The 27,997-nt window shown below is 41.2% G+C and overlaps 1 protein-coding gene across 1 annotated transcript in view; it reads right to left on the bottom strand.

Moving 5' to 3' along the window:
• LOC139763963 (uncharacterized) overlaps positions 1-27,997 on the bottom strand; it is a 170,053-nt gene that overhangs the window by 128,388 nt on the left and 13,668 nt on the right. The window contains exon 2 of the mRNA XM_071690444.1: positions 18,714-18,900. The gene's annotated coding sequence lies outside the window, so the exon portion shown is untranslated. The remainder of the gene's footprint in view (positions 1-18,713; positions 18,901-27,997) is intronic.

Here is a 27,997-nt window from a genome sequence, read left to right as displayed (position 1 = left end):
CAGCGACAAAGTATAATAAAAAATAAAAAAAAAAAAAAATATATATATATTGGGGGTGAGAGAGCTTGGGAAGTGAGTCAGTTGTTGTTCGCTGATGATACAGCGCTGGTGGCTGATTCATGTGAGAAACTGCAGAAGCTGGTGACTGAGTTTGGTAAAGTGTGTGAAAGAAGAAAGTTAAGAGTAAATGTGAATAAGAGCAAGGTTATTAGGTACAGTAGGGTTGAGGGTCAAGTCAATTGGGAGGTGAGTTTGAATGGAGAAAAACTGGAGGAAGTGAAGTGTTTTAGATATCTGGGAGTGGATCTGGCAGCGGATGGAACCATGGAAGCGGAAGTGGATCATAGGGTGAGGGAGGGGGCGAAAATTCTGGGAGCCTTGAAGAATGTGTGGAAGTCGAGAACATTATCTCGGAGAGCAAAAATGGGTATGTTTGAAGGAATAGTGGTTCCAACAATATTGTATGGTTGCGAGGCGTGGACTATGGATAGAGTTGTGCGCAGGAGGATGGATGTGCTGGAAATGAGATGTTTGAGGACAATGTGTGGTTTGAGGTGGTTTGATCGAGTAAGTAACGTAAGGGTAAGAGAGATGTGTGGAAATAAAAAGAGCGTAGTTGAGAGAGCAGAAGAGGGTGTTTTGAAATATTTTGGTCACATGGAGAGAATGAGTGAGGAAAGATTGACCAAGAGGATATATGTGTCGGAGGTGGAGGGAACGAGGAAAAGAGGGAGACCAAATTGGAGGTGGAAAGATGGAGTGAAAAAGATTTTGTGTGATCGGGGCCTGAACATGCAGGAGGGTGAAAGGAGGGCAAGGAATAGAGTGAATTGGAGCGATGTGGTATACCGGGGTTGACGTGCTGTGAGTGGATTGAATCAAGGCATGTGAAGCGTCTGGGGTAAACCATGGAAAGCTGTGTAGGTATGTATATTTGCGTGTGTGGACGTATGTATATACATGTGTATGGAGGTGGGTTGGGCCATTTCTTTCGTCTGTTTCCTTGCGCTACCTCGCAAACGCGGGAGACAGCGGCAAAAAAAAAAAAAAAAAATATATATATATATATATATATATATATATATATATATATATATATATATATATATATATATATATATATATATATATATATATATATATATATATTCCTATGAGTCCACGGGGAAAATGAAACACGATAAGTTCCCAAGTGCACTTTCGTAATAATCACATCATCAGGGGAGCCACAAGAGAGAAATATAACAGTCAGTTGATATACATCAAAGAGACGAAGCTAGGACGCCATTTGGTAAACATGTGATTGTCCAAAACATACAACGAGCGTTCATAAACTTATCATTTTACAAATTTAATGAACAATAAAGTTATCTAATTTGTATAGACCATCATTAATATTAAGATTATAATTCTTTGTGTATTTAATAATAGAAGATTGAATGATATTTCTCTTGGTAATAGAGTTAGAGTTAATAACTGAGATGGCGTTACTCCAGTCAATACAATGATCATAGTTTTTAACGTGAATAAACAAGGCATTTGATTTTTGTCCCGTTCTTATACTATATTTATGTTGCTTAAGTCTAACAGAAAGATCCTTATCAGTCTGACCAACATAGAATTTATCACAGTTTCCACAAGGCACTTTATAGATGCATCCAAGAGAATTTTCTGGTGAATTCCTGATTAAGATATTCTTTACAGTATTATTGTTGCGAAAGGCAACATTTACATTAAAGGATTTAAGCAACATGGGAAGCAAAGTGAAATTATTATTAAAAGGGAGAACTGAAAGATTCTTGGTGTCAATGGGAGGTATAGATTGCATGATCCATAGACAAGGAAAAAAGTTTAAGTTTAGCATATACAGAAAACCCACCAATGTATGCTCATATATTCATTATCACTCATCTCAACATGACAGAGTTAAATTATCATCATTTAAATCTATGTTCTTTAGGGCATTACGTATTTGCAGTCCAGAGTTTATTGATGATGAGTTTGAGAAGATATATTCTATTGCATCTAAGTTAAAGTACCCTAGATTTTTCATTGATAAATCCCTTCAGTTAGCAAAAATCATTTTGTAGAGTTGAGCCCAAACCTTGTATGATTAGCGAACAACAACTGACTCACTTCCCAAGCCCTCTCATCCACAACAGACTGCATACTTGCCCCTCTCTCCAAAACTCTTGCATTCACCTCCCTAACAACCCCATCCATAAACAAATTAAACAACCATGAAGACATCACGCACCCCGGCCGCAAACCGATATTCACTGAGAACCAATCACTTTCCTCTCTTCCTAGATGTACACATGCCTTATATCCTCGATAAAAACTTTTCACTGCTTCTAACAACTTGCCTCCCACACCATATATTCTTAATACCTTCCACAGAGCACCTCTATCCAGTCTGTTAGATGCCTTCTCCAGATCCAGACATGCTACATACAAATCCATTTGCTTTTCTAAGTATTTCTCACATACGTTCTTCAAAGCAAACATCTGATCCACACATCCTCTACCACTTCTGAAACCACACTGCGCTTCCCCAATCTGATGCTCTGTACATGCTTTCACCCTCTTAATCAATACCCTTCCAGGAATATTCAACAAACTTATACCTCCGTAAGTACAGCACTCACCTTTATCCCCTTTCCCTTTGTACAATGGCACTATGCATGCATTTCGCCAATCGTCAGGCACCTCAGCATGAGTCATACATCTATCAAATATCCTTACCAACCACTCAACAGCACAGATACCCCCATTTCTGATGAATTCCACTGCAGTACCATCTAAACCCGCTGCCATGCCGGCTTCCATCTTCTGCAAAGCTTTTACTACCTCTTCTCTGTTTACCAAATCATTCTCCCTAACCCTCTCTCTTCGCACACCAACTCGACCAATATATCTGCTAGTCTATCATCTAACACATTCAACAAACCTTCAAAATACTCACTAAATCTCTTCTCACATCGCCACTTCTTGTTATTACCTCCCCATTAACCCCCTTCACCGATGTTCCCAGTTGTTCTCTTGTCTTACGCACTTCATTTACCTCCTCCAAAACATCTCTTATTCTCCCTAAAATTTAAAGAAACTCTCTCACCCCAACTCTCATTTGCCCTCATTTTCACCTCTTGCACATTTGCCAAGATGCCCTGCCTCTTTCTTTTATACATCTCCCAGTCATTTGCTCTCTTCTTATACATTTCTCTTATACATCTCCCAGTCCTTTGCTCTCTTCTTATTCTTCCATTCTGCATTCACTCTCTCCTGGTACTTCCACACACAAGTCTCCTTCCCAAGCTCTCTTACTCTCACCACTCTCTTCACCCCAACATTCTTCTTTTCTGAAAACCTCTACAAATCTTCATCCTCGCCTCCACAAGATAATGATCAAACATCCCTACAGTTGCACCTCTCAACACATTAACATCTAAAAGTCTCTCTTTCACGCGCCTACCAATTAACACGTAATCCAATAAAGCTCTCTGGCCATCTCTTCTACTTACATACATATACTTATGTATATCTCTCTTTTTAAACCAGGTATTCCTAATCACCAGTTCTTTTTCAACACACAAATCTACAAGCTCTTCACCATTTCCATCACTGAACATCTATATATTTATTTATCTTATTTATTATACTCTGTCGCTTTGGCTCAACCCACCCATATACACATGTATATACATACACGTCCACACACGCACTTATGCATACCTATAGATCTCAACGTATACATATATATACACACATAGACATATACATATATACACATGTACATAATTCATACAGTCTGCCCTTATTAACTTCCGTCGCCACCCCGCCACACCTGAAATGATCATCCTCTCCCTTCTCATGTGCGCGAGCTAGCAATAGGAAAGGACAACAAAGGCCACATTCGTTCACACTTAGTCTCTAGCTGTCATGTATAATGCACCGAAACCACAGCTCCCTTTCTATAACCAGGCCCCACAAAACTTTCCATGGTTTACCTCAGACGCTTCACATGCCCTAGTTCAATCCATTGACAGCACGTTGACCCCGGTATACCACATCGTTCCACTTCACTCTATTCCTTGCACGCCTTTAACCCTCCTGCATGTTCAGTTCCCGATCACTCAAAATCTTTTTCACTCCATCCTTCCACCTCCAATTTGGTCTCCCACTTCTCGTCGTTCCCTCCACCTTTGACACATATATCCTGTTTGTGAATCTTTCCTCGCTCATTCTCTCCATATGACCAAACTACTTCAAAACACCCTCTTCTGCTCTCTCAACCACACTCTTTTTATTACCACACATCTCTCTTACCCTTTCATTACTTACTCGATCAAACCACCTCACACCACATATTGTCCTCAAACATCTCATTTCCAGCACATCCACCTTCCTCCGCACAACTCTATTTATAGCCCACGCCTCGCAACCATATATCATTGTCGGAAACACTCTTCCTTCAAACATACCCATTTTTGCTCTCCGAGATTAAGTTCTCGCCTTCAATACATTTTTCAATGCTCAAAGAACTTTCGTCCCCTCCCTCACCCTATGACTCACTTCCGCTTCCATGGCTCCAAATCCACTCTAAGATATCTAAAGCACTTCACTTCCTCCAGGTTTTCTCCATTCAAACTTACCTCCCAGTTGATTTGTCTCTCAACCCTACTGTACCTAATAACCTTGCTCTTATTCACATTTACTCTCAGCTTTCTTCTTTCACACACTATACCAAACTCAGTCACCAGCTTCTGCAGTTTCTCACCCGAATCAGCCGCCAGCTCTCTCATCCACAACAGACTGCAAACTTGCCCCTCTCTCCAAAACTCTTGCATTCACCTCCCTAACAACCACATCCATAAACAAATTAAACAATTAAGCATCTCTATCAACTCTATCATATGCCTTCTCCAGATCCATAAATGCTACATACAAATCCATTTGCTTTTTTTTCACACACATGTATTTTTTCACATACATTCTTCAAAGCAAACACCTGATGCACACAACCTCTACCACTTCTGAAGCCACACTGCTCTCCCCCAATCTGATGCTCTGTACATGCCTTCACCCTCTCAATCAATACCCTCCCATATAATTTCTCTGGAATAATCAACAAACTTATACCTCTGTAATTTGAGCACTCACCTTTCTCCCCTTTGCCTTTGTACAATGACACTATGCAATCATTCCGCCAATGCTCAGGCACCTCACCATGAGTCATACATACATTGAAAAACCTTACCAACCAGTCATCCCTCTCCCCTTTCTAATAAATTCCACTGCAATACCATCCAAACCCGCCGCCTTACCGGCTTTCATCTTCCGCAAAGCTTTTACTACCTCTTCTCTGTTTACCAAATCATTTTCCCTAACTCTCTCACTTTGCACACCACCTCGACCAAAACACCCTATATCTACCACTCTATTATCAAACACATTCAACAAACCTTCAAAATACTCACTCCATCTCCTACTCACATCACCACTACTTGTTATCACCTCCCCATTAGCCCCGTTCACTGATGTTCCCATTTGTTCCCTTGTCTTACGCACTTTATTTACCTTCTTCCAAAACATCTCTTTATTCTCCCTAAGATTTAATGATACTCTTTAACCCCAACACTCATTTGCCCTCTTTTTCACCTCTTGCACCTTTCTCTTGACCTCCTACCTCTTCCTTTTATATATCTCTCAGTCATTTGTATCATTTCCCTACAAAAATCGTCCAAATGCCTCTCTCTTCTCTTTCACTAATAATCTTACTTCTTCATCCCACCACTCACTACCCTTTCTAATCTGCCCACTTCCCACGCTTCTCATGCCACAAGCATCTTTTGCGCAGGCCATCACGGCTCCCCTAAATACATCCCATTCCTTCCCCACTCCCCTTACGTCCTTTGTTCTCACATTTTTCCATTCTGAACTCAGTCTCTCCTGGTACTTCCTCACACAAGACAGCGGAAGACAGCGACTAAGCAAAATAAATAAATAAATAAATATATATATATATATATATATATATATATATATATATATATATATATATATATATATATATATTCATTAATCTATTTATTTTGCTTTGTCGCTGTCTCCCGCGTTTGCGAGGTAGCGCAAGGAAACAGACGAAAGAAATGGCCAAACCCACCCACATACACATGTATATACATACACGTCCCCACACGCAAATATACATACCCATACATCTCAATGTACACATATATATATATACACACACAGACATATACATATATACACAGGCACACAATTCACACTGTCTGCCTTTATTCAATCCCATCGCCACCTCGCCACACATGGAATAACATCCCCCTCCCCCTCATGTGTGCGAGGTAGCGCTAGGAAAAGACAACAAAGGCCCCATTCGTTCACACTCAGTCTCTAGCTGTCATGAAATAATGCCCGAAACCACAGCTCCCTTTCCACATCCAGGCCCCACAGAACTTTCCATGGTTTACCCCAAACGCTTCACATGCCCTGATTCAATCCATTGACAGCACGTCGACCCCGGTATACCACATCGATCCAATTCATTCTATTCCTTGCCCGCCTTTCACCCTCCTGCATGTTCAGGCCCCGATCACTCAAAATCTTTTTCACTCCATCTTTCCACCTCCAATTTGGTCTCCCTCTTCTCCTCGTTCCCTCCACCTCCGACACATATATCCCCTTGGTCAATCTTTCCTCACTCATTCTCTCTATGTGACCAAACCATTTCAAATCACCCTCTTCTGCTCTCTCAACCACGCTCTTTTTATTTCCACACATCTCTCTTACCGTTATATTACTTACTCGATCAAACCACCTCATATCACATATTGTCCTCAAACATCTCATTTCCAGCACATCCACCCTCCTGCGCACTACGCTATCCATAGCCCACGCCTCGCAACTATACAACATTGTTGGAACCACTATTCCTTCAAACATAGCCATTATTGCTTTCCGAGATAATGTTCTCGACTTCCACACATTCTTCAAGGCTCCCAGGATTTTTGCCCCCTCCCCCACCCTATGATTCACTTCCGCTTCCATGGTTCCATCCACTGCCAGATCCACTTCCGGATATCTAAAACACTTTACTTCCTCCAGATTTTCTCCATTCAAACTTACCTCCCAATTGACTTGACCCTCAACCCTACTGTACCTAATAACCTTGCTCTTACTCACATTTACTCTTAACTTTCTTCTTTCACACATTTTACCAAACTCAGTCACCAGCTTCTGCAGTTTCTCACATGAATCAGCCACCAGCGCTGTATCATCAGCGACAACAACTGACTCACATCCCAAGCTCTCTCATCCACAATAGACTGCATACTTGCTCCTCTTTCCAAAACTCTTGCATTCACCACTCTAACAGCCCCATCCATAAACAAATTAAACAACCATGGAGACATCACACACTCTGCCGCAAACCGACATTCGCTGAGAACCAATCACTTTCCTCTCTTCCTACAGGTACACATGCCTTACATCCCCGATAAAAACTTTTCACTGCTCCTAACAAATTGCCTCCCACACCATATATATATATATATATATATATATATATATATATATATATATATTTTTTTTTTTTTTTTCATTATACTTTGTAGCTGTTTCTCGCGTTAGCGAGGGAGCGCAACGAAACAGACGAAAGAATGGTCAAACCACCCACATACACATGTATATATATATATATATATATATATATATTTTTTTTTTTCTTTTTTATACTTTGTCGCTGTCTCCCGCGTTTGCGAGGTAGCGCAAGGAAACAGACGAAAGAAATGCCCCCCCCCCCCCATACACATGTATATACATACGTCCACACACGCAAATATACATACCTACACAGCTTTCCATGGTTTACCCCAGACGCTTCACATGCCTTGATTCAATCCACTGACAGCACGTCAGCCCCGGTATACCACATCGCTCCAATTCACTCTATTCCTTGCCCTCCTTTCACCCTCCTGCATGTTCAGGCCCCGATCACACAAAATCTTTTTCACTCCATCTTTCCACCTCCAATTTGGTCTCCCTCTTCTCCTTGTTCCCTCCACCTCCGATACATATATCCTCTTGGTCAATCTTTCCTCACTCATCCTCTCCATGTGCCCAAACCACTTCAAAACACCCCCTTCTGCTCTATCAACCACGCTCTTTTTATTTCCACACATCTCTCTTACCCTTACGTTACTCACTCGATCAAACCACCTCACACCACACATTGTCCTCAAACATCTCATTTCCAGCACATCCATCCTCCTGCGCACAACTGTATCCATAGCCCACGCCTCGCAACCATACAACATTGTTGGAACCACTATTCCTTCAAACATACCCATTTTTGCTTTCCGAGATAATGTTCTCGACTTCCACACATTCTTCAAGGCCCCCAGAACTTTCGCCCCCTCCCCCACCCTATGATCCACTTCCGCTTCCATGGTTCCATCCGCTGCCAGATCCACTCCCAGATATCTAAAACACTTCACTTCCTCCAGTTTTTCTCCATTCAAACTCACCTCCCAATTGACTTGACCCTCAACCCTACTGTACCTAATAACCTTGCTCTTATTCACATTTACTCTTAACTTTCTTCTTCCACACACTTTACCAAACTCAGTCACCAGCTTCTGCAGTTTCACACATGAATCAGCCACCAGCGCTGTGTCATCAGCGAACAACAACTGACTCACTTCCCAAGCTCTCTCATCCCCAACAGACTTCATACTTGCCCCTCTTTCCAAAACTCTTGCATTTACCTCCCTAACAACCCCATCCATAAACAAATTAAACAACCATGGAGACATCACACACCCCTGCCGCAAACCTACATTCACTGAGAACCAATCACTTTCCTCTCTTCCTACACGTACACATGCCTTACATCCTCGATGAAAACTTTTCACTGCTTCTAACAACTTTCCTCCCACACCATATATTCTTAATACCTTCCACAGAGCATCTCTATCAACTCTATCATATGCCTTCTCCAGATCCATAAATGCTACATACAAATCCATTTGCTTTTCTAAGTATTTCTCACATACATTCTTCAAAGCAAACACCTGATCCACACATCCTCTACCACTTCTGAAACCACACTGCTCTTCCCCAATCTGATGCTCTGTACATGCCTTCACCCTCTCAATTAATACCCTCCCATATAATTTACCAGGAATACTCAACAAACTTATACCTCTGTAATTTGAGCACTCACTCTTATCCCCTTTGCCTTTGTACAATGGCACTATGCACGCATTCCGCCAATCCTCAGGCACCTCACCATGAGTCATACATACATTAAATAACCTTACCAACCAGTCAACAATACAGTCACCCCCTTTTTTAATAAATTCCACTGCAATACCATCCAAACCTGCTGTCTTGCCGGCTTTCATCTTCCGCAAAGCTTTCACTACCTCTTCTCTGTTTACCAAATCATTTTCCCCAACCCTCTCACTTTGCACACCACCTCGACCAAAACACCCTATATCTGCCACTCTATCATCAAACACATTCAACAAACCTTCGAAATACTCACTCCATCTCCTTCTCACATCACCACTACTTGTTATCACCTCCCCATTTGCGCCCTTCACTGAAGTTCCCATTTGCTCCCTTGTCTTACGCACTTTATTTACCTCCTTCCAGAACATCTTTTTATTCTCCCTAAAATTTAATGATACTCTCTCACCCCATCTCTCATTTGCCCTTCTTTTCACCTCTTGCACCTTTCTCTTGACCTCCTGTCTCTTTCTTTTATACATCTCCCACTCAATTGCATTTTTTCCCTGCAAAAATCGTCCAAATGCCTCTCTCTTCTCTTTCACTAATACTCTTACCTCTTCATCCCACCACTCACTACCCTTTCTAATCAACCCACCTCCCACTCTTCTCATGCTACAAGCATCTTTTGCGCAATCCATCACTGATTCCCTAAATACATCCCATTCCTCCCCCTCTCCCCTTACTTCCATTGTTCTCACCTTTTTCCATTCTGTACTCAGTCTCTCCTGGTACTTCCTCACACAGGTCTCCTTCTCAAGCTCACTTACTCTCACCACCCTCTTCACCCCAACATTCACTCTTCCTTTCTGAAAACCCAAATCTTCACCTTAGCCTCCACAAGATAATGATCAGACATCCCTCCAGTTGCACCTCTCAGCACATTAACATCCAAAAGTCTCTCTTTCGCACGCCTGTCAATTAACACGTAATCCAACAACGCTCTCTGGCCATCTCTCCTACTTACATAAGTATACTTATGTATATCTCGCTTTTTAAACCAGGTATTCCCAATCATCAGTCCTTTTTCAGCACATAAATCTACAAGCTCTTCACCATTTCCATTTACAACACTGAACACCCCATGTATACCAATTATTCCCTCAACTGCCACATTACTCACCTTTGCATTCAAATCACCCATCACTATAACCCGGTCTCGTGCATCAAAACCACTAACACACTCATTCAGCTGCTCCCAAAACACTTGCCTCTCTTGATCTTTCTTCTCATGCCCAGGTGCATAAGCACCAATAATCACCCACCTCTCTCCATCAACTTTCAGTTTTACCCATATTAATCGAGAATTTACTTTCTTACACTCTATCACATACTCCCACAACTCCTGTTTCAGGAGTATTGCTACTCCTTCCCTTGCTCTTGTCCTCTCACTAACCCCTGACGTTACTCCCCAGACATTCCCAAACCACTCTTCCCCTTTACCCTTGAGCTTCGTTTCACTCAGAGCCAAAACATCCAGGTTCCTTTCCTCAAACATACTACCTATCTCTCCTTTTTTCACATCTTGGTTACATCCACACACATTTAGGCACCACACTCTGAGCCTTCGAGGAGGATGAGCACTCCCCGCGTGACTCCTTCTTCTGTTTCCCATTTTAGAAAGTTTATACAAGGAGGGGAGGATTTCTGGCCCCCCGCTCCCGTCCCCTCTAGTCGCTTTCTACGACACGCGGGGAATACGTGGGAAGTATTCTTTCACCCCTATCCCCAGGGATAATATACATATATATATACATATACACATACACACACATACACACACATACGCACATACACACACACACACACATACATATATATACATATGAAAAATGTAAGAAACAATTTAGAAAACTGAAACTTCTAGCTTGAAATGAATGAAAAAAAATGAATGTCACATAATGGTTCAACCTCTGGCTATGGAATATATATATATATATATATATATATATATATATATATTTTTTTTTTTTTTTCATACTATTCGCCATTTCCCGCGTTTGCGAGGTAGCGTTAAGAACAGAGGACTGGGCCTTAGAGGGAAAATCCTCACCTGGCCCCCTTCTCTGTTCCTTCTTTTGGAAAATCAAAAAAAAAACGAGAGGGGAGGATTTCCAGCCACCCGCTCCCTCCCCTTTTAGTCGCCTTCTACGACACGCAGGGAATACGTGGGAAGTATTCTTTCTCCCCTATCCCCAGGGATATATATATATATATATATATATATATATATATATATATATATATATATATATATATATATATATATATATATATATATATATATATATATCCACGTCTACACACGCACATATACATACCTATACAGCTCAATGTATTCATACATATACACACACAAACATATACATATATATACATGTACATAATTCATACTCTCTTCCCCTATTCATTCCCGTCGCCACCCCGCCACACATGAAATGACAACCTCCTCCCACCGTATGTGCGCGAGGTAGCACAAGGAAAAGACAACAAAAGCCACATTCGTTCACATTCAATCTCTAGCTGTCATGTATAATGCACCGAAACCACAGCTCCCTTTCCTAATCCAGGCTCCACAAAACTTTCCATGGTTTTCCCCAGACGCTTCACATGCCTTGGTTCAATCCATTGACAGCACGTCGACCCGGTATACCACATTGTTCCAATTCACTCTATTTCTTGCACGCCTTTCACCCTCCTGCATGTTCAGTCCCCGATCACTCAAAATCTTTTTCACTCCATCTTTCTACCTCTAATTTGGTCTCCCTCTTCTCCTCGTTCCCTCTACCTCTGACACATATATATCCTCTTTTTCAATCTTTCTTCACTTACTCTCTCTATGTGACCAAACCATTTAAAAACACCCTCCTCTGGTCTCTCAACCACACTCTTTTTATTACCACACATCTCTTTTACCCTCTCATTACCTACTCGATCAAACCACCTCACACCACATATTGTCCTCAAATATCTCATTTCCAGCACATCCACCCTACTGCGCACAACTCTATCTATAGCTCAAGCCTCGCAACCATATAACATTGTCGGAACCATTATTCCCTCAAACATACCCATTTTTGCTTTCCGAGATAATGTTCTCGACTTCCACACATTCTCGAACGCTCATAGAACCCCCCCCCCCATCCCCCCATCCCCACCCACCCACACCCCACCCTGTGATTCACCTCCGCTAAATCCACTCCCAGATATCTAAAATACTTCACTGCCTCCAGTTTTTCTCCATTCAAACTTACCTCCCAATTGACTTGTCCCTCAATCCTACTGTACCTAATAACCTTCCTCTTATTCACGTTTACTCTCAACTTTCCTCTTTCACACACTTTACCAAACTCAGTCACCAGCTTCTGCAGTTCCTCACCCGAATCAGCCACCAGCGCTGTATCATCAGCGAACAACAACTGTCTCACTTCCCAAGCTCTCTCATCCACAACAGACTGCATATTTGCCCCTCTCTCCAAAACTCTTGCATTCACCTCCGTAACAACTCCATCCATAAAAGAATTAAACAACCATGGGAACATCACGCACCCCTGCCGCAAACCGACATTTAATGGGAGCCAATCACTTTCCTCTCTTCCTACTCGTACACATGCCTTATCCTCGATAGAAACTTTTCACTGCTTCTAACAACTTGCCCCCCCACCCCATATATTCTTAATACCTTCCACAGAGCATCTTTGTCAACTCTATCATATGCCTCCTCCAGATCCATTAATGGTTGATACAAATCCATTTGTTTTTCTAAGTATCTCTCACATACATTCCTCACAGCAAACACCTGATCCACACATCCTCTACCACTTCTGAAATCACACTGTTCTTCCCCAATATATATATATATATATATATATATATATATATATATATATATATATATATATATATATATATATATATATATATATATATATATATATGTATATATATTATCCCTGGGGATAGGGGAGAAAGAATACATCCCACGTATTCCCTGCGTGTCGTAGAAGGCGACTAAAAAGGGAGGGAGCGGGAGGCTGGAAATCTTCCCCTCTCGTTTTTTTTTTAATTTTCCAAAACAAGGAACAGAGAAGGTGGCCAGGTGAGGATATTCCCTCCAAGGCCCAGTCCTCTGTTCTTAACGCTACCTCGCTAACGCGGGAAATGGCGAATAGTTTGAAAGAAAGAAAAATATATATACAACAGTTCCCCATCGTCTGTGATAGAGCTTGGACAAACAACTTTATGACCCAAAAAGGGTCCCTAGAGTAACAATGGATTAATTGAGCCAGCCTCTTCATCTACAAAATACTTGAATATTTACTAAGCCATTACAATGTAGAAAAAAAGGTAAAGGAAATGACACTGTGAACTCAACTTAGGGTAAACATCTCCCAGAAATGAAGGAATCTGAAGTTTACTGAATAACATAACACATTTTCACTGCAGACCTAAACTAGTCATTAAACTGAAAGAAAATTATATGAAAGATATGGATATAAATCATAAAATATCATATGTTTTGAATGACCTGCATCCAGTGAACAGCAACTGTTTTTACCTTAATTATATGATAAGAATGCACTAACATAAGTCTATCCTACTTGTTGACTACAAACCCGTATTGTCATGTCTGCTCTTTCCACATCTCAGTAAGCAGCAAGAGAAAAACCCTCGCTTGGCTGTTATTTCTGTTTCTCCTTTTAAAGATATTGCAGAATGGGATGTTTCTGAAATCTATGCTGTTGTCTCATAGTTGCCTTCCATGATGTGCAGGAGACATGGGTAGTAGTCTTTCAACCCTATCCACACAGCTAAAACCCGTCATATTAACATAAAAGTATGGCTTAATAGCTTTTCCATATATAAGTACTAACAACCATGAAACAAGCAATTACTATAAAAAAAAATAAAAATATGTTTAATAGCTTTTCTAATAAATAAATGTACTCCAAACCAAGAAAATGTAATGATTCAAATGATAGTAGTAATGCAATCTCATACTTTGGAACTCACTTAAGCCATACGTAATTTTTGAACTATTTCTAAAGACACCTAAACAGTAAATTAGTCAGATTACAACTTTATTCTTTTATAAGGAAAATGTCATATCTGAGAACAAAGTTGTTTTTCTCTTCTGTTCTTACCTGAAACCAGAAATTTCATGAAGAGATAAGTCTGAGGTAGACACTTTCGTTCCATAAGCAAAATTCACTTAGTAAAATAATCTTATCTTTTATCCCTGGGGATAGGGGAGAAAGAACACTTCCCACGTATTCCCTGCGTGTCGTAGAAGGCGACTAAAAGGGGAGGGAGCGGGGGGCTGGAAATCTTCCCCTCTCGTTTTTTTTTTAATTTTCCAAAACAAGGAACAGAGAAGGGGGCCAGGTGAGGATATGCCCTCCAAGGCCCAGTCTTCTGTTCTTAACGCTACCTCGCTAACGCGGGAAATGGCGAATAGTTTGAAAGAAAGAAAAGAAAAAAAAAAAAAATATATATATATATATATATATATATATATATATATATATATATATATATATATATATATATATATATCTAAAACACTTCACTTCCTCCAGTTTTTCTCCATTCAAACTCACCTCCCAATTGACTTGACCCTCACCCCTACTGTACCTAATAACCTTGCTCTTATTCACATTTACTCTCAACTTTCTTCTTCCACACACTTTACCAAACTCAGTCACCAGCTTCTGCAGTTCCTCACATGAATCAGCCACCAGCGCTGTATCATCAGCGAACAACAACTGACTCACTTCCCAAGCTCTCTCATCCCCAACAGACTTCATACTTGCCCCTCTTTCCAGGACTCTTGCATTTACCTCCCTTACAACCCCATCCATAAACAAATTAAACAACCATGGAGACATCACACACCCCTGCCGCAAACCTACATTCACTGAGAACCAATCACTTTCCTTTTAGATATCTGGGAGTGGATCTGTCAGCGGATGGAACCATGGAAGCGAAAGTGGATCATAGGGTGGGGGAGGGGGCGAAAATTTTGGGAGCCTTGAAAAATGTGTGGAAGTCGAGAACATTATCTCGGAAAGCAAAAATGGGTATGTTTGAGGGAATAGTGGTTCCAACAATGTTGTATGGTTGCGAGGCGTGGGCTATGGATAGAGATGTGCGCAGGAGGATGGATGTGCTGGAAATGAGATGTTTGAGGACAATGTGTGGTGTGAGGTGGTTTGATCGAGTAAGTAACGTAAGGGCAAGAGAGATGTGTGGAAATAAAAAGAGCGTGGTTGAGAGAGCAGAGGAGGGTGTTTTGAAATGGTTTGGGCACATGGAGAGAATGAGTGAGGAGAGATTGACCAAGAGGATATATGTGTCGGAGGTGGAGGGAACGAGGAGAAGAGGGAGACCAAATTGGAGGTGGAAAGATGGAGTGAAAAAGATTTTGTGTGATCGGGGCCTGAACATGCAGGAGGGTGAAAGGAGGGCAAGAAATAGAGTGAATTGGAGTCATGTGGTATACAGGGGTTGACGTGCTGTCAGTGGATTGAAGCAAGGCATGTGAAGCGTCTGGGGTAAACCATGGAAAGCTGTGTAGGTATGTATATTTGCGTGTGTGGACGTGTGTATGTACATGTGTATGGGGGGGGGGGGCCATTTCTTTCGTCTGTTTCCTTGCGCTACCTCGCAAACGCGGGAGACAGCGACAAAGTATAAAAAAAAAAAAAAAAAAAAAAAAAAAAAAATATATATATATATATATATATATATATATATATATATATATATATATATATATATATATATATATATATATATATATATCTTTCATACCATTCGAGGGTATTGATTGAGAGGGTGAAGGCATGTACAGAGCATCAGATTGGGGAAGAGCAGTGTGGTTTCAGAAGTGGTAGAGGATGTGTGGATCAGGTGTTTGCCTTGAAGAATGTATGTGAGAAATACTTAGAAAAGCAAATGGATTTGTATGTAACATTTATGGATCTGGAGAAGGCATATGATAGAGTTGATAGAGATGCTCTGTGGAAGGTATTAAGAATATATGGTGTGGGAGGCAAGTTGTTAGAAGCAGTGAAAAGTTTTTATCGAGGGTGTAAGGCATGTGTACGTGTAGGAAGAGAGGAAAGTGATTGGTTCTCAGTGAATGTAGGTTTGCGGCAGGGGTGTGTGATGTCTCCATGGTTGTTTAATTTGTTTATGGATGGGGTTGTTAGGGAGGTGAATGCAAGAGTTTTAGAAAGAGGGGCAAGTATGAAGTCTGTTGGGGATGAGAGAGCTTGGGAAGTGAGTCAGTTGTTGTTCGCTGATGATACAGCGCTGGTGGCTGATTCATGTGAGAAACTGCAGAAGCTGGTGACTGAGTTTGGTAAAGTGTGTGAAAGAAGAAAGTTAAGAGTAAATGTGAATAAGAGCAAGGTTATTAGGTACAGTAGGGTTGAGGGTCAAGTCAATTGGGAGGTGAGTTCGAATGGAGAAAAACTGGAGGAAGTGAAGTGTTTTAGATATCTGGGAGTGGATCTGGCAGCGGATGGAACCATGGAAGCGGAAGTGGATCATAGGGTGGGGGAGGGGGCGAAAATTCTGGGAGCCTTGAAGAATGTGTGGTAGTCGAGAACATTATCTCGGAAAGCAAAAATGGGTATGTTTGAAGGAATAGTGGTTCCAACAATGTTGTATGGTTGCGAGGCGTGGGCTATGGATAGAGTGGTGCGCAGGAGGATGGATGTGCTGGAAATGAGATGTTTGAGGACAATGTGTGGTGTGAGGTGGTTTGATCGAGTAAGTAACGTAAGGGTAAGAGAGATGTGTGGAAATAAAAAGAGCGTGGTTGAGAGAGCAGAAGAGGGTGTTTTGAAATGGTTTGGGCACATGGAGAGAATGAGTGAGGAAAGATTGACCAAGAGGATATATGTGTCGGAGGTGGAGGGAACGAGGAGAAGAGGGAGACCAAATTGGAGGTGGAAAGATGGAGTGAAAAAGATTTTGTGTGATCGGGGCGTGAACATGCAGGAGGGTGAAAGGAGGGCAAGGAATAGAGTGAATTGGAGCGATGTGGTATACCGTGGTTGACGTGCTGTCAGTGGATTGAATCTGGGCATGTGAAGCGTCTGGGGTAAACCATGGAAAGCTGTGTAGGTATGTATATTTGCGTGTGTGGACGTATGTATATACATGTGTATGGGGGTGGGTTGTGCCATTTCTTTCGTCTGTTTCCTTGCGCTACCTCGCAAACGCGGGAGACAGCGACAAAGAAAAAAAAAAAAAAATACCATTCGCCATATCCCGCTTTAGCGAGGCAGCGTTAAGAACAGAGGACTGGGCCTTAGAGGGAATATCCTTACTTGGTGCCCTTCTTTGTTCCTTCTTTTGAAAAAAAAAAAAAAAAAGAGAGGGGAGGATTTCCAGCCACTCGCTCTCTCCCCTTTTAATCGCCTTTTACGACACGCAGGGAATACGTGGGAAGTATTCTTTCTCCCCTATCCCCAGGGATAATATATATATATATATATATATATATATATATATATATATATATATATATATATATATAGGTCAGTAATGCGTGCTACTGGATTCCATCTAAATGAGGTTACAGCACAAGAGTAGATTCAACTTTAACGAGTTTATATCATTGTTTGGGGACAAAATGCATAATCCATACTGCTTATTGTGGCACAACCTTGAAGTTGCATGAAGCCTCTTAAAGGAGTCTTTGGATTATATCAAAAGTTAATAATGCCTTAACGCTATATGTAAGTTTCATCACATATGTAATATCAAGTATGTAAAAGCACTACTTAATTTCCAATGTATTGCAGGTATATAAGGTACATGATCCTCTGAACGTCACTCACACATGTCCTTGACCCATGCCCAGTGTGTTAAAATGAAACATGAATTTCCATACGAACGTAAGTCCTTATTTTGTCTCCTAATATACACAGTAAAAATGATAAGTGTAAATAAACTACCTTTGAGGCTTTAATCTGATGTACAATACTAAAGAAAATGCCTTCATATCTCATACAATCCAATAAATGCCTTACAAAGACATGGGCAATGATGATAAAGCCTTGATATCTTTATATATCACAAAATACACCTAAATCAACTGAATTTGGATAGTGGGGCCCTGTTCTTAAAAACTAGAAAAAATAATAATATCTAAGTAAAAGGAATAATGTGAAGTACGTGAGTCGTACCTCCAACCACATAAGATCACCTTTATTCAACCTACACAAGAGCAATGAAAACTGAAGTTAGCAGTAATGTGAAAAATTATGTAAGATACTGCAAACTGGGGCAAAAAATGATATATTTCGTCAGAACTCATTATAATCAGGTTAAAATATGCATTATTGCAGTCCATGACGAAAATCTAAATTGAAGGTTCAGCTTACCATTCCTGGTACCGCTGAGAGGCACCTTGGTTGGTCTAAGTATGATGCGACTAAACTTTTTAATTTCTGTGAATGTAAAATATGATGGCTGTCGCAGCTCCACAGTGAGATCCTCAGGACGATACAATAGCACAGCAGGGGTTGCTGCTGGCTGGCCACCTTCCACCTCTCTACCATAACATCAAACCTTGGGGAAAAACAGGCATTATCAGCAATAGTCTAACCATAAATTGTACATCATAACTTTAGTAAGTCATCATGAAATACTTCTTCATGTATGGAAAGAATTATACAGGAAGCTTTTCACCTAGTAGTGGTAGTGCAGAACTAGAGGAAGACAAGGAATGGCAAGTGGACAAAGTAATAGAGTATGGAAGTGATAGGCATCCATAGGGATATGATGTACTGCCAATTACAATGGTGTTTGAGAGAGAATTGGTACATCTTTCTTGACAGTGAGGGCTCCAGGTCAAGGACAAAAGTCCACGACAATTGAAATATAGAAAGAAATGTAAAAGGGAAAAAGAAGAGACATGGGAAAGAATTTACAAATTTTGAAGAAGGTGAAAAATCTGTCTTTTGCAATATGCCAAGTCATTGTTATTGGAAAAGACACAAGAAAGTAATATTCCAAAGCTTCGAGGTGTATGGAAAGAAAAATCTATCAAAATGGATAACCCGTGAGTTGCTAATAGCCACAGAGTAATCATGCGACGCAGCAGCTCGCCGAGTATCGTGTGGTCTAGCTATGGATAGAGGCACATGAGCAGCCAGCTCTCTACCTACCTACCTATATCTCTAATACCAGTTCCCTCTGGGAACTCCCATCAAAGGATGGCCATGGCAAAAGTCTCCACTTCCCCCTGTCTTTGCATGCCTCCCTCACATACACCAGTCCACACATACACCAGTCCACACATTCTTCCTCTGTTTCTCTCCCTCCAGTATTCCTCCACCCTATTTGCACATGTCACAGGTGGGCTTCCATTCACCCCAACCCTTTAATTGTACTAACATACACTCTCCTTCAAAACTACCAGTATACCATTCGTTCCACAAACCAAAACCACCTCAAATTATTATGTTTCACCCATTCTACCACTCTACAATTTGATCCCTGTGCATCCCTTGCCCTACCCCATCTCTCATACACCCTTTCATTTCTTTCTTCATTCCATCTAGTCAAAAATCTCATTTCCACATCCTGAAATCATGACCTCTGTGACTCATTCCACGTCCATGTTTCAGCTGCATAGGTCAGGGTTGGGAGGATTATGCTGTCCCATAATCCTCTCTTCACTTCTATAATTACACCTTTACCCTTCAGTATTCTATTAAGAGACCCAGTGACTCTTCTACCCTGTACTGCTTTCTCCCTTATCTCTCTTTCCACATCACCAGACTTACCCAAGACAGCTCGCAGATACTTAAATTCCCTCACTTCTTATCTACAGCACAATTTAGTGCACCTTCCTTCACTTTATAAGGTTTCCTTTGAAAGACCATGAATTTACTTTTACTTCCATTTACCTTTAATCTCCGATGCCTAAACACATCATAAAACACACTTACAACCTTCTGCAACTCCTCTTTACTCTCCACAAACAATACAGTAGCATGCGCAAACAGGCTTGCCACTAGCCACCTTATCTCACTGCCAAACTCCATTTCTGCACCCCTTTTCCCTAGTTTTACTTTCATCTATATTATCACTCCATCTATCCATATATATATATATATATATATATATATATATATATATATATATATATATATATATATATTCATTTATTTATTTATCTTGCTTTGTCGCTGTCTCCCGCGATAGCGATGTAGCGCAAGGAAACAGACGAAAGAATGGCCCAACCCACCCACATACACATGTATATACATACACGTAAAATATACATACTTATACATCTCAATATATACATATACATACACACACAGACATATACATATATACACACATGTACATAATTCATACTGTCTGCCCTTATTCATTCCCATCGCCACCTCGCCACACATGGAATATTAACCCCCTCTCCCCTCATGTGTAAGAGGTAGCGCAAGGAAAAGAGAACAAAGGCCCCATTCGTTCACACCCATCCAAGACGCTTCACATTCCCTGGTTCAATCCACTGACAGCACGTCGACCCCGGTATACCACATCGTTCCAATTCACTCTATTCCTTGCATGCCTTTCACCCTCCTGTATGTTCAGGCCCCGATCGCTCAAAATCTTTTCCATTCCATCCTTCCATCTCCAATTTGGTCTCCTACTTCTACTCCTTCCCTCCACCTCTGACACATATATCCTCTTGGTCAATCTTTCCTCACTCATTCTCTCCATGTGACCAAACCATATCAATACACCCTCTTCTGCTCTCTCAACCACACTCTTTTTATTACCATACATCTCTCTTACCCATTCATTACTTAATCACACCACCTCACACTACATATTGTTCTCAAACATCTCATTTAAAATGCATCCACCCTCCTCCGCACAACCCTATCTGAAGCCCTCGCCTCACAACCATATAACATTGTTGGAACCACTATTCCTTCAAACATACCCATTTTTGCTCACCGAGATAACGTTCTCGACTTCCACACATTCTTCCCCGCTCCCAGAACCTTCGCCCCCTCCCACACCCTGTGACTCACTTCCGCTTCCATGGTTCCATCTGCTGCCAAATCCACTCCCAGATATCTAAAACACTTCACTTCCTCCAGTTTTCCCCCATTCAAACTTACCTCCCAATTAACTTGTCCCTCAACCCTACTGAACCTAATAATCTTGCTCTTATTCACATTTGTTGTCAGCTTCCTTCTTTCACACACTTTACCAAACTCAGTCACCAGCTTCTGCAATTTCTCACCCGAATCAGCCATCAGTGCTATATCATCAGCAAACAACAAGTGACTAACTTCCCAAGCCCTCTCATTGACAGCAGACTACATACTTGCTCCTCTCTCTAAAACTCTTGCATTCACCTCTCTAACAACCATATACATAAAAAAATTCAACAACCACGGAGACATTACGCGTCCGTGCCACAAACCGACATTCACTGGGAACGAATCCCTTTCCTCTCTTCCTACTCGTACATAAACCTTACATCCTCGATAAAATCTTTTCACTGCTTCCAACAACTTACCTCCCTCACCATATACTCTTAATACCTTCCACAGAGCATCTCTATCAACTCTATCATATGCCTTCTCCAGATCCATAAACGCCATATACAAATACATTTGTTTTTCTAAGTTTTTGTCACACATTCTTCAAAGCATATACCTGATAAACACATCCTCAACCACTTCTGAAACCTCACTGCTCTTCCCCAATCTGAAGCTCTGTACATGGCTTCACCCTCTTAATCAATACCCTCCCATATAATTTCCCACGAATACTCAACAAACTTATACCTCTGTAATAAGGACACTCACCTTTATCCACTTTGCCTTTGTAGAATGGCACTATGCATGCATTCCGCCAATCCTCAGTCACTTCAACATGAAACATACATACATTGAATATCCTCACCAACCAGTCAACAACACAGTCACCCCTTTCTTTTAATAAATTCCACTGCAATACCTTCCAAACCCGCCATCTTGCCGGCTTTTATCTTCTCCAAAGATTTCACTGCCTCCTCTCTGTTTACCAAACCTTTCTCCCTGACCATCTCACTTTGCACACCACCTCGACCAAAACACCCTATATCTGCCACTCTATCATCAAACACAAACCTTCAAAAACAAACCTTCAAAATACTCACTCCATCTCCTTTTCACTGAGCCACAACTTGTTATTACCTCCCCATTAGACCCTTCACTGAAGTTCCCATTTGTTCCCTTGTCTTACGCACTTTATTCACCTCCGTCCAAAACATCTTATTCTCCCAATAATTTAACGATACTTTCTCACCCCAACTCTCATTTTCACTCTTTTTCACCTGCTGCACCTTTCTCTTGACCTCCTTCCTTTTTCTTTTATACATCTCCCAGTCATTTGCACTATTTCTCTGGAAAAATCGTCCAAATGCCTCTCTCTTCTCTTTCACTAAAAATCTTACTTCTTCATTCCACTACTCACTACCCTTTCTAATCTGCCCACCTCCCACCTTTCTCATGCAACAAGCATCTTTTGCGCAAGCCATCAATGATTCTCTAAATACGTCCCATTCCTCATCCACTCCCCTTACGTCATTTGCTCTCACCTTTTTCCGATCTGAACTCAATTTCTCCTGGTACTTCCTCACACAAATCTCCTTTCCAAGCTCACTTACTCTTACTACTCTCTTCACCCCAACATTCTCTCTTCTATTCTGAAAACCTTTACAAATCTTCACTTTTGCCTCCACCAGATAATGATCAGACATCCCTCCAGTTGCACCTCTCAGCACATTAGCATCCAAAAGTCTCTCTTTCGCGCGTCTATCAATTAACACGTAATCCCATAACGATCTTTGGCCATCTCTCCGACTCCCATATGTATACTTATGTATATCTCTCGTTTTAAACCATGTATTCCCAATCACCAGTCCTTTTTCAGCACACAGATCTACAAGCTGTTCACCATTTCCATTTATAACCCTGAACAACCCCATATACACCAATTATAAGCTTAACTGCCATATTACTCACCTTTGCACTCAAATCACCCATCACCCATGCTTCAGGAATAGTGCTTCTTCATTTGCTCTTGTCCTCTCACAAACCCCTTATTTTACTCCCAAAACATACTCACACCACTTTTCCGCTTTACCTTTAAGCTTCATTTCACTCGGAGCCAAAACATCCAGGTTCCTTTCGTCAAACATACTTCATATCTCTCCTTTTTTCTCATCTTGGATTCATCAATACACATTTAGACACCCCAATCAAAGCCTTCGTGGAGGATGAGCACTCCCTGCGTGACTTCTGTTTCCCTTTTAGAAAGTTATAATACAAGGAGGGGAGGGTTTCTAGCCCCCAGCTCCCGTCCCCTTTAGTCGCCTTCTACGACACGCGGGGAATGCGTGGGAAGTATTCTTCATCCCCTATCACCAGGGAATATACATACATACATACACACACACACACACACACACACACACACACACACACACACACACACACACACACACATATATATATATATATATATATATATATATATATATATATATATATATATATATATATATATATTTTCTTTTTTTTTGTCGCTGTCTCCCGCGTTTGCGAGGTAGCGCAAGGAAACAGACGAAAGAAATGGCCCAACCCACCCCCATACACATGTATATACATACACGTCCACACACGCAAATATACATACCTACACAGCTTTCCATGGTTTACCCCAGACGCTACACATGCCCCGATTCAATCCACTGACAGCACGTCAACCCCGGTATACCACATCGATCCAATACACTCTATTCCTTGCCCTCCTTTCACCCTCCTGCATGTTCAGGCCCCGATCACACAAAATCTTTTTCACTCCATCTTTCCACCTCCAATTTGGTCTCCCACTTCTCCACGTTCCCTCCACCTCTGACACATATATCCTCTTGGTCAATCTTTCCTCACTCATTCTCTCCATGTGCCCAAACCATTTCAAAACACCCTCTTCTGCTCTCTGAACCACGCTCTTTTTATTTCCACACATCTCTCTTACCCTTACGTTACTTACTCTATCAAACCACCTCACACCACACATTGCCTTCAAACATCTGATTTCCAGCACATCCACCCTCCTGCGCACAACTCTATCCATAGCCCACGCCTCGCAACCATACTAAATTGTTGGAACCACTATTCCTTCAAAAATACCCATTTTTGCTTTCCGAGATAATGTTCTCGACTTCCACACATTCTTCAAGGCTCCCAGGATTTTCGCCCCCTCCCCCACCCTATGATCCACTTCCGCTTCCATGGTTCCATCCGCTGCCAGATCCACTCCCAGATATCTAAAACACTTTACTTCCTCCAGTTTTTCTACATTGTCCTCAAACATCTCATTTCCAGCACATCCACCCTCCTGCGCACAACTCTATCCATAGCCCACGCCTCGCAACCATACAACATTGTTGGAACCACTATTCCTTCAAACATACCCATTTTTGCTTTCCGAGATAATGTTCTCGACTTCCACACATTCTTCAAGGCTCCCAGGATTTTCGCCCCCTCCCCACCCTATGATCCACTTCCGCTTCCATGGTTCCATCCGCTGCCAGATCCACTCCCAGATATCTAAAACACTTTACTTCCTCCAGTTTTTCTCCATTCAAACTTACCTCCCAATTGACTTGACCCTCAACCCTACTGTACCTAATAACCTTGCTCTTATTCACATATATATATATATATATATATATATATATATATATATATATATATATATATATATATATATATATATATATATATATATATATATATATATATATATATATTATCCCTGGGGATAGGGGAGAAAGAATACTTCCCACGTATTCCCTGCGTGTCGTAGAAGGCGACTAAAAGGGGAGGGAGCGGGGGGCTGGAAATCCTCCCCTCTCAATTTTTTTTAATTTTCCAAAAGAAGGAACAGAGAAGGGGGCCAGGTGAGGATATTCCCTCAGTGGCCCAGTTCTCTGTTCTTAACGCTACCTCGCTAACGCGGGTAATGGCGAATAATTTGAAAAAAAAAACGAAAAAAAAAAAAAAAAATATATATATATATATATATATATATATATATATATATATATATATATATATTTTTTTTTTTTTTTTATATACTTTGTCGCTGTCTCCCGCGTTTGCGAGGTAGCGCAAGGAAACAGACGAAAGAAATGGCCCAACCCCCCCCCCCCATACACACGCACATACACACGTCCACACACGCAAATATACACACCTACACAGTTTTCCATGGTTCACCCCAGACGCTTCACATGCCCTGCTTCAATCCACTGACAGCACGTCAACCCCTGTATACCACATGACTCCAATTCACTCTATTTCTTGCCCTCCTTTCACCCTCCTGCATGTTCAGGCCCCGATCACACAAAATCTTTTTCACTCCATCTTTCCACCTCCAATTTGGTCTCCCTCTTCTCCTCGTTCCCTCCACCTCCGACACATATATCCTCTTGGTCAATCTCTCCTCACTCATTCTCTCCATGTGCCCAAACCATTTCAAAACACCCTCTTCTGCTCTATCAACCACGCTCTTTTTATTTCCACACATCTCTCTTACCCTTACGTTACTTACTCGATCAAACCACCTCACACCACACATTGTCCTCAAACATCTCATTTCCAGCACATCCATCCTCCTGCGCACATCTCTATCCATAGCCCACGCCTCGCAACCATACAACATTGTTGGAACCACTATTCCCTCAAACATACCCATTTTTGCTTTCCGAGATAATGTTCTCGACTTCCACACATTTTTCAAGGCTCCCAAAATTTTCGCCCCCTCCCCCACTCTATGATCCTCTTCCGCTTCCATGGTTCCATCCGCTGACAGATCCACTCCCAGATATCTAAAACACTTCACTTCCTCCAGTTTTTCTCCATTCAAACTCACCTCCCAATTGACTTGACCCTCACCCCTACTGTACCTAATAACCTTGCTCTTATTCACATTTACTCTCAACTTTCTTCTTCCACACACTTTACCAAACTCAGTCACCAGCTTCTGCAGTTTCTCACATGAATCAGCCACCAGCGCTGTATCATCAGCGAACAACAACTGACTCACTTCCCAAGCTCTCTCATCCCCAACAGACTTCATACTTGCCCCTCTTTCCAGGACTCTTGCATTTACCTCCCTTACAACCCCATCCATAAACAAATTAAACAACCATGGAGACATCACACACCCCTGCCGCAAACCTACATTCACTGAGAACCAATCACTTTCCTCTCTTCCTACACGTACACATGCCTTACATCCTCGATAAAAACTTTTCACTGCTTCTAACAACTTGCCTCCCACACCATATATTCTTAATACCTTCCACAGAGCATCTCTATCAACTCTATCATATGCCTTCTCCAGATCCATAAATGCTACATACAAATCCATTTGCTTTTCTAAGTATTTCTCACATACATTCTTCAAAGCAAACACCTGATCCACACATCCTCTACCACTTCTGAAACCGCACTGCTCTTCCCCAATCTGATGCTCTGTACATGCCTTCACCCTCTCAATCAATACCCTCCCATATAATTTACCAGGAATACTCAACAAACTTATACCTCTGTAATTTGAGCACTCACTCTTATCCCCTTTGCCTTTGTACAATGGCACTATGCACGCATTCCGCCAATCCTCAGGCACCTCACCATGAGTCATACATACATTAAATAACCTTACCAACCAGTCAACAATACAGTCACCCCCTTTTTTAATAAATTCCACTGCAATACCATCCAAACCTGCTGCCTTGCCGGCTTTCATCTTCCGCAAAGCTTTTACTACCTCTTCTCTGTTTACCGAATCATTTTCCCTAACCCTCTCACTTTGCACACCACCTCGACCAAAACACCCTATATCTGCCACTCTGTCATCAGACACATTGAACAAACCTTCAAAATACTCATTCCATCTCCTTCTCACATCACCGCTACTTGTTATCACCTCCCCATTTACGCCCTTCACTGAAGTTCCCATTTGCTCCCTTGTCTTACGCACCCTATTTACCTCCTTCCAGAACATCTTTTTATTCTCCCTAAAATTTACTGATAGTCTCTCACCCCAACTCTCATTTGCCCTTTTTTCCCTCTTGCACCTTTCTCTTGACCTCCTATCTCTTTCTTTTATACTTCTCCCACTCAATTGCATTTTTTCCCTGCAAAAATCGTCCAAATGCCTCTCTCTTCTCTTTCACTAATACTAATAATATATATATACTAATACTAATACTAATAATATATATATATATATATATATATATATATATATATATATATATATATATATATATATATATATATATATATATATATATGTGTGTGTGTGTGTGAGAAATACTTAGAAAAGCAAATGGATTTGTATGTAGCATTTATGGATCTGGAGAAGGCATATGATAGAGTTGATAGAGATGCTCTGTGGAAGGTATTAAGAATATATGGTGTGGGAGGCAAGTTGTTAGAAGCAGTGAAAAGTTTTTATCGAGGATGTAAGGCATGTGTACGTGTAGGAAGAGAGGAAAGTGATTGGTTCTCAGTGAATGTAGGTTTGCGGCAGGGGTGTGTGATGTCTCCATGGTTGTTTAATTTGTTTATGGATG

This window comes from Panulirus ornatus, chromosome 48 (assembly GCF_036320965.1).
Source record: "Panulirus ornatus isolate Po-2019 chromosome 48, ASM3632096v1, whole genome shotgun sequence".
Classification (NCBI taxonomy): Eukaryota; Metazoa; Arthropoda; class Malacostraca; order Decapoda; family Palinuridae; genus Panulirus; species Panulirus ornatus.
Note: the sequence above shows the minus strand (reverse complement) of the source record. Positions and strands in the feature narration are given on the sequence as shown.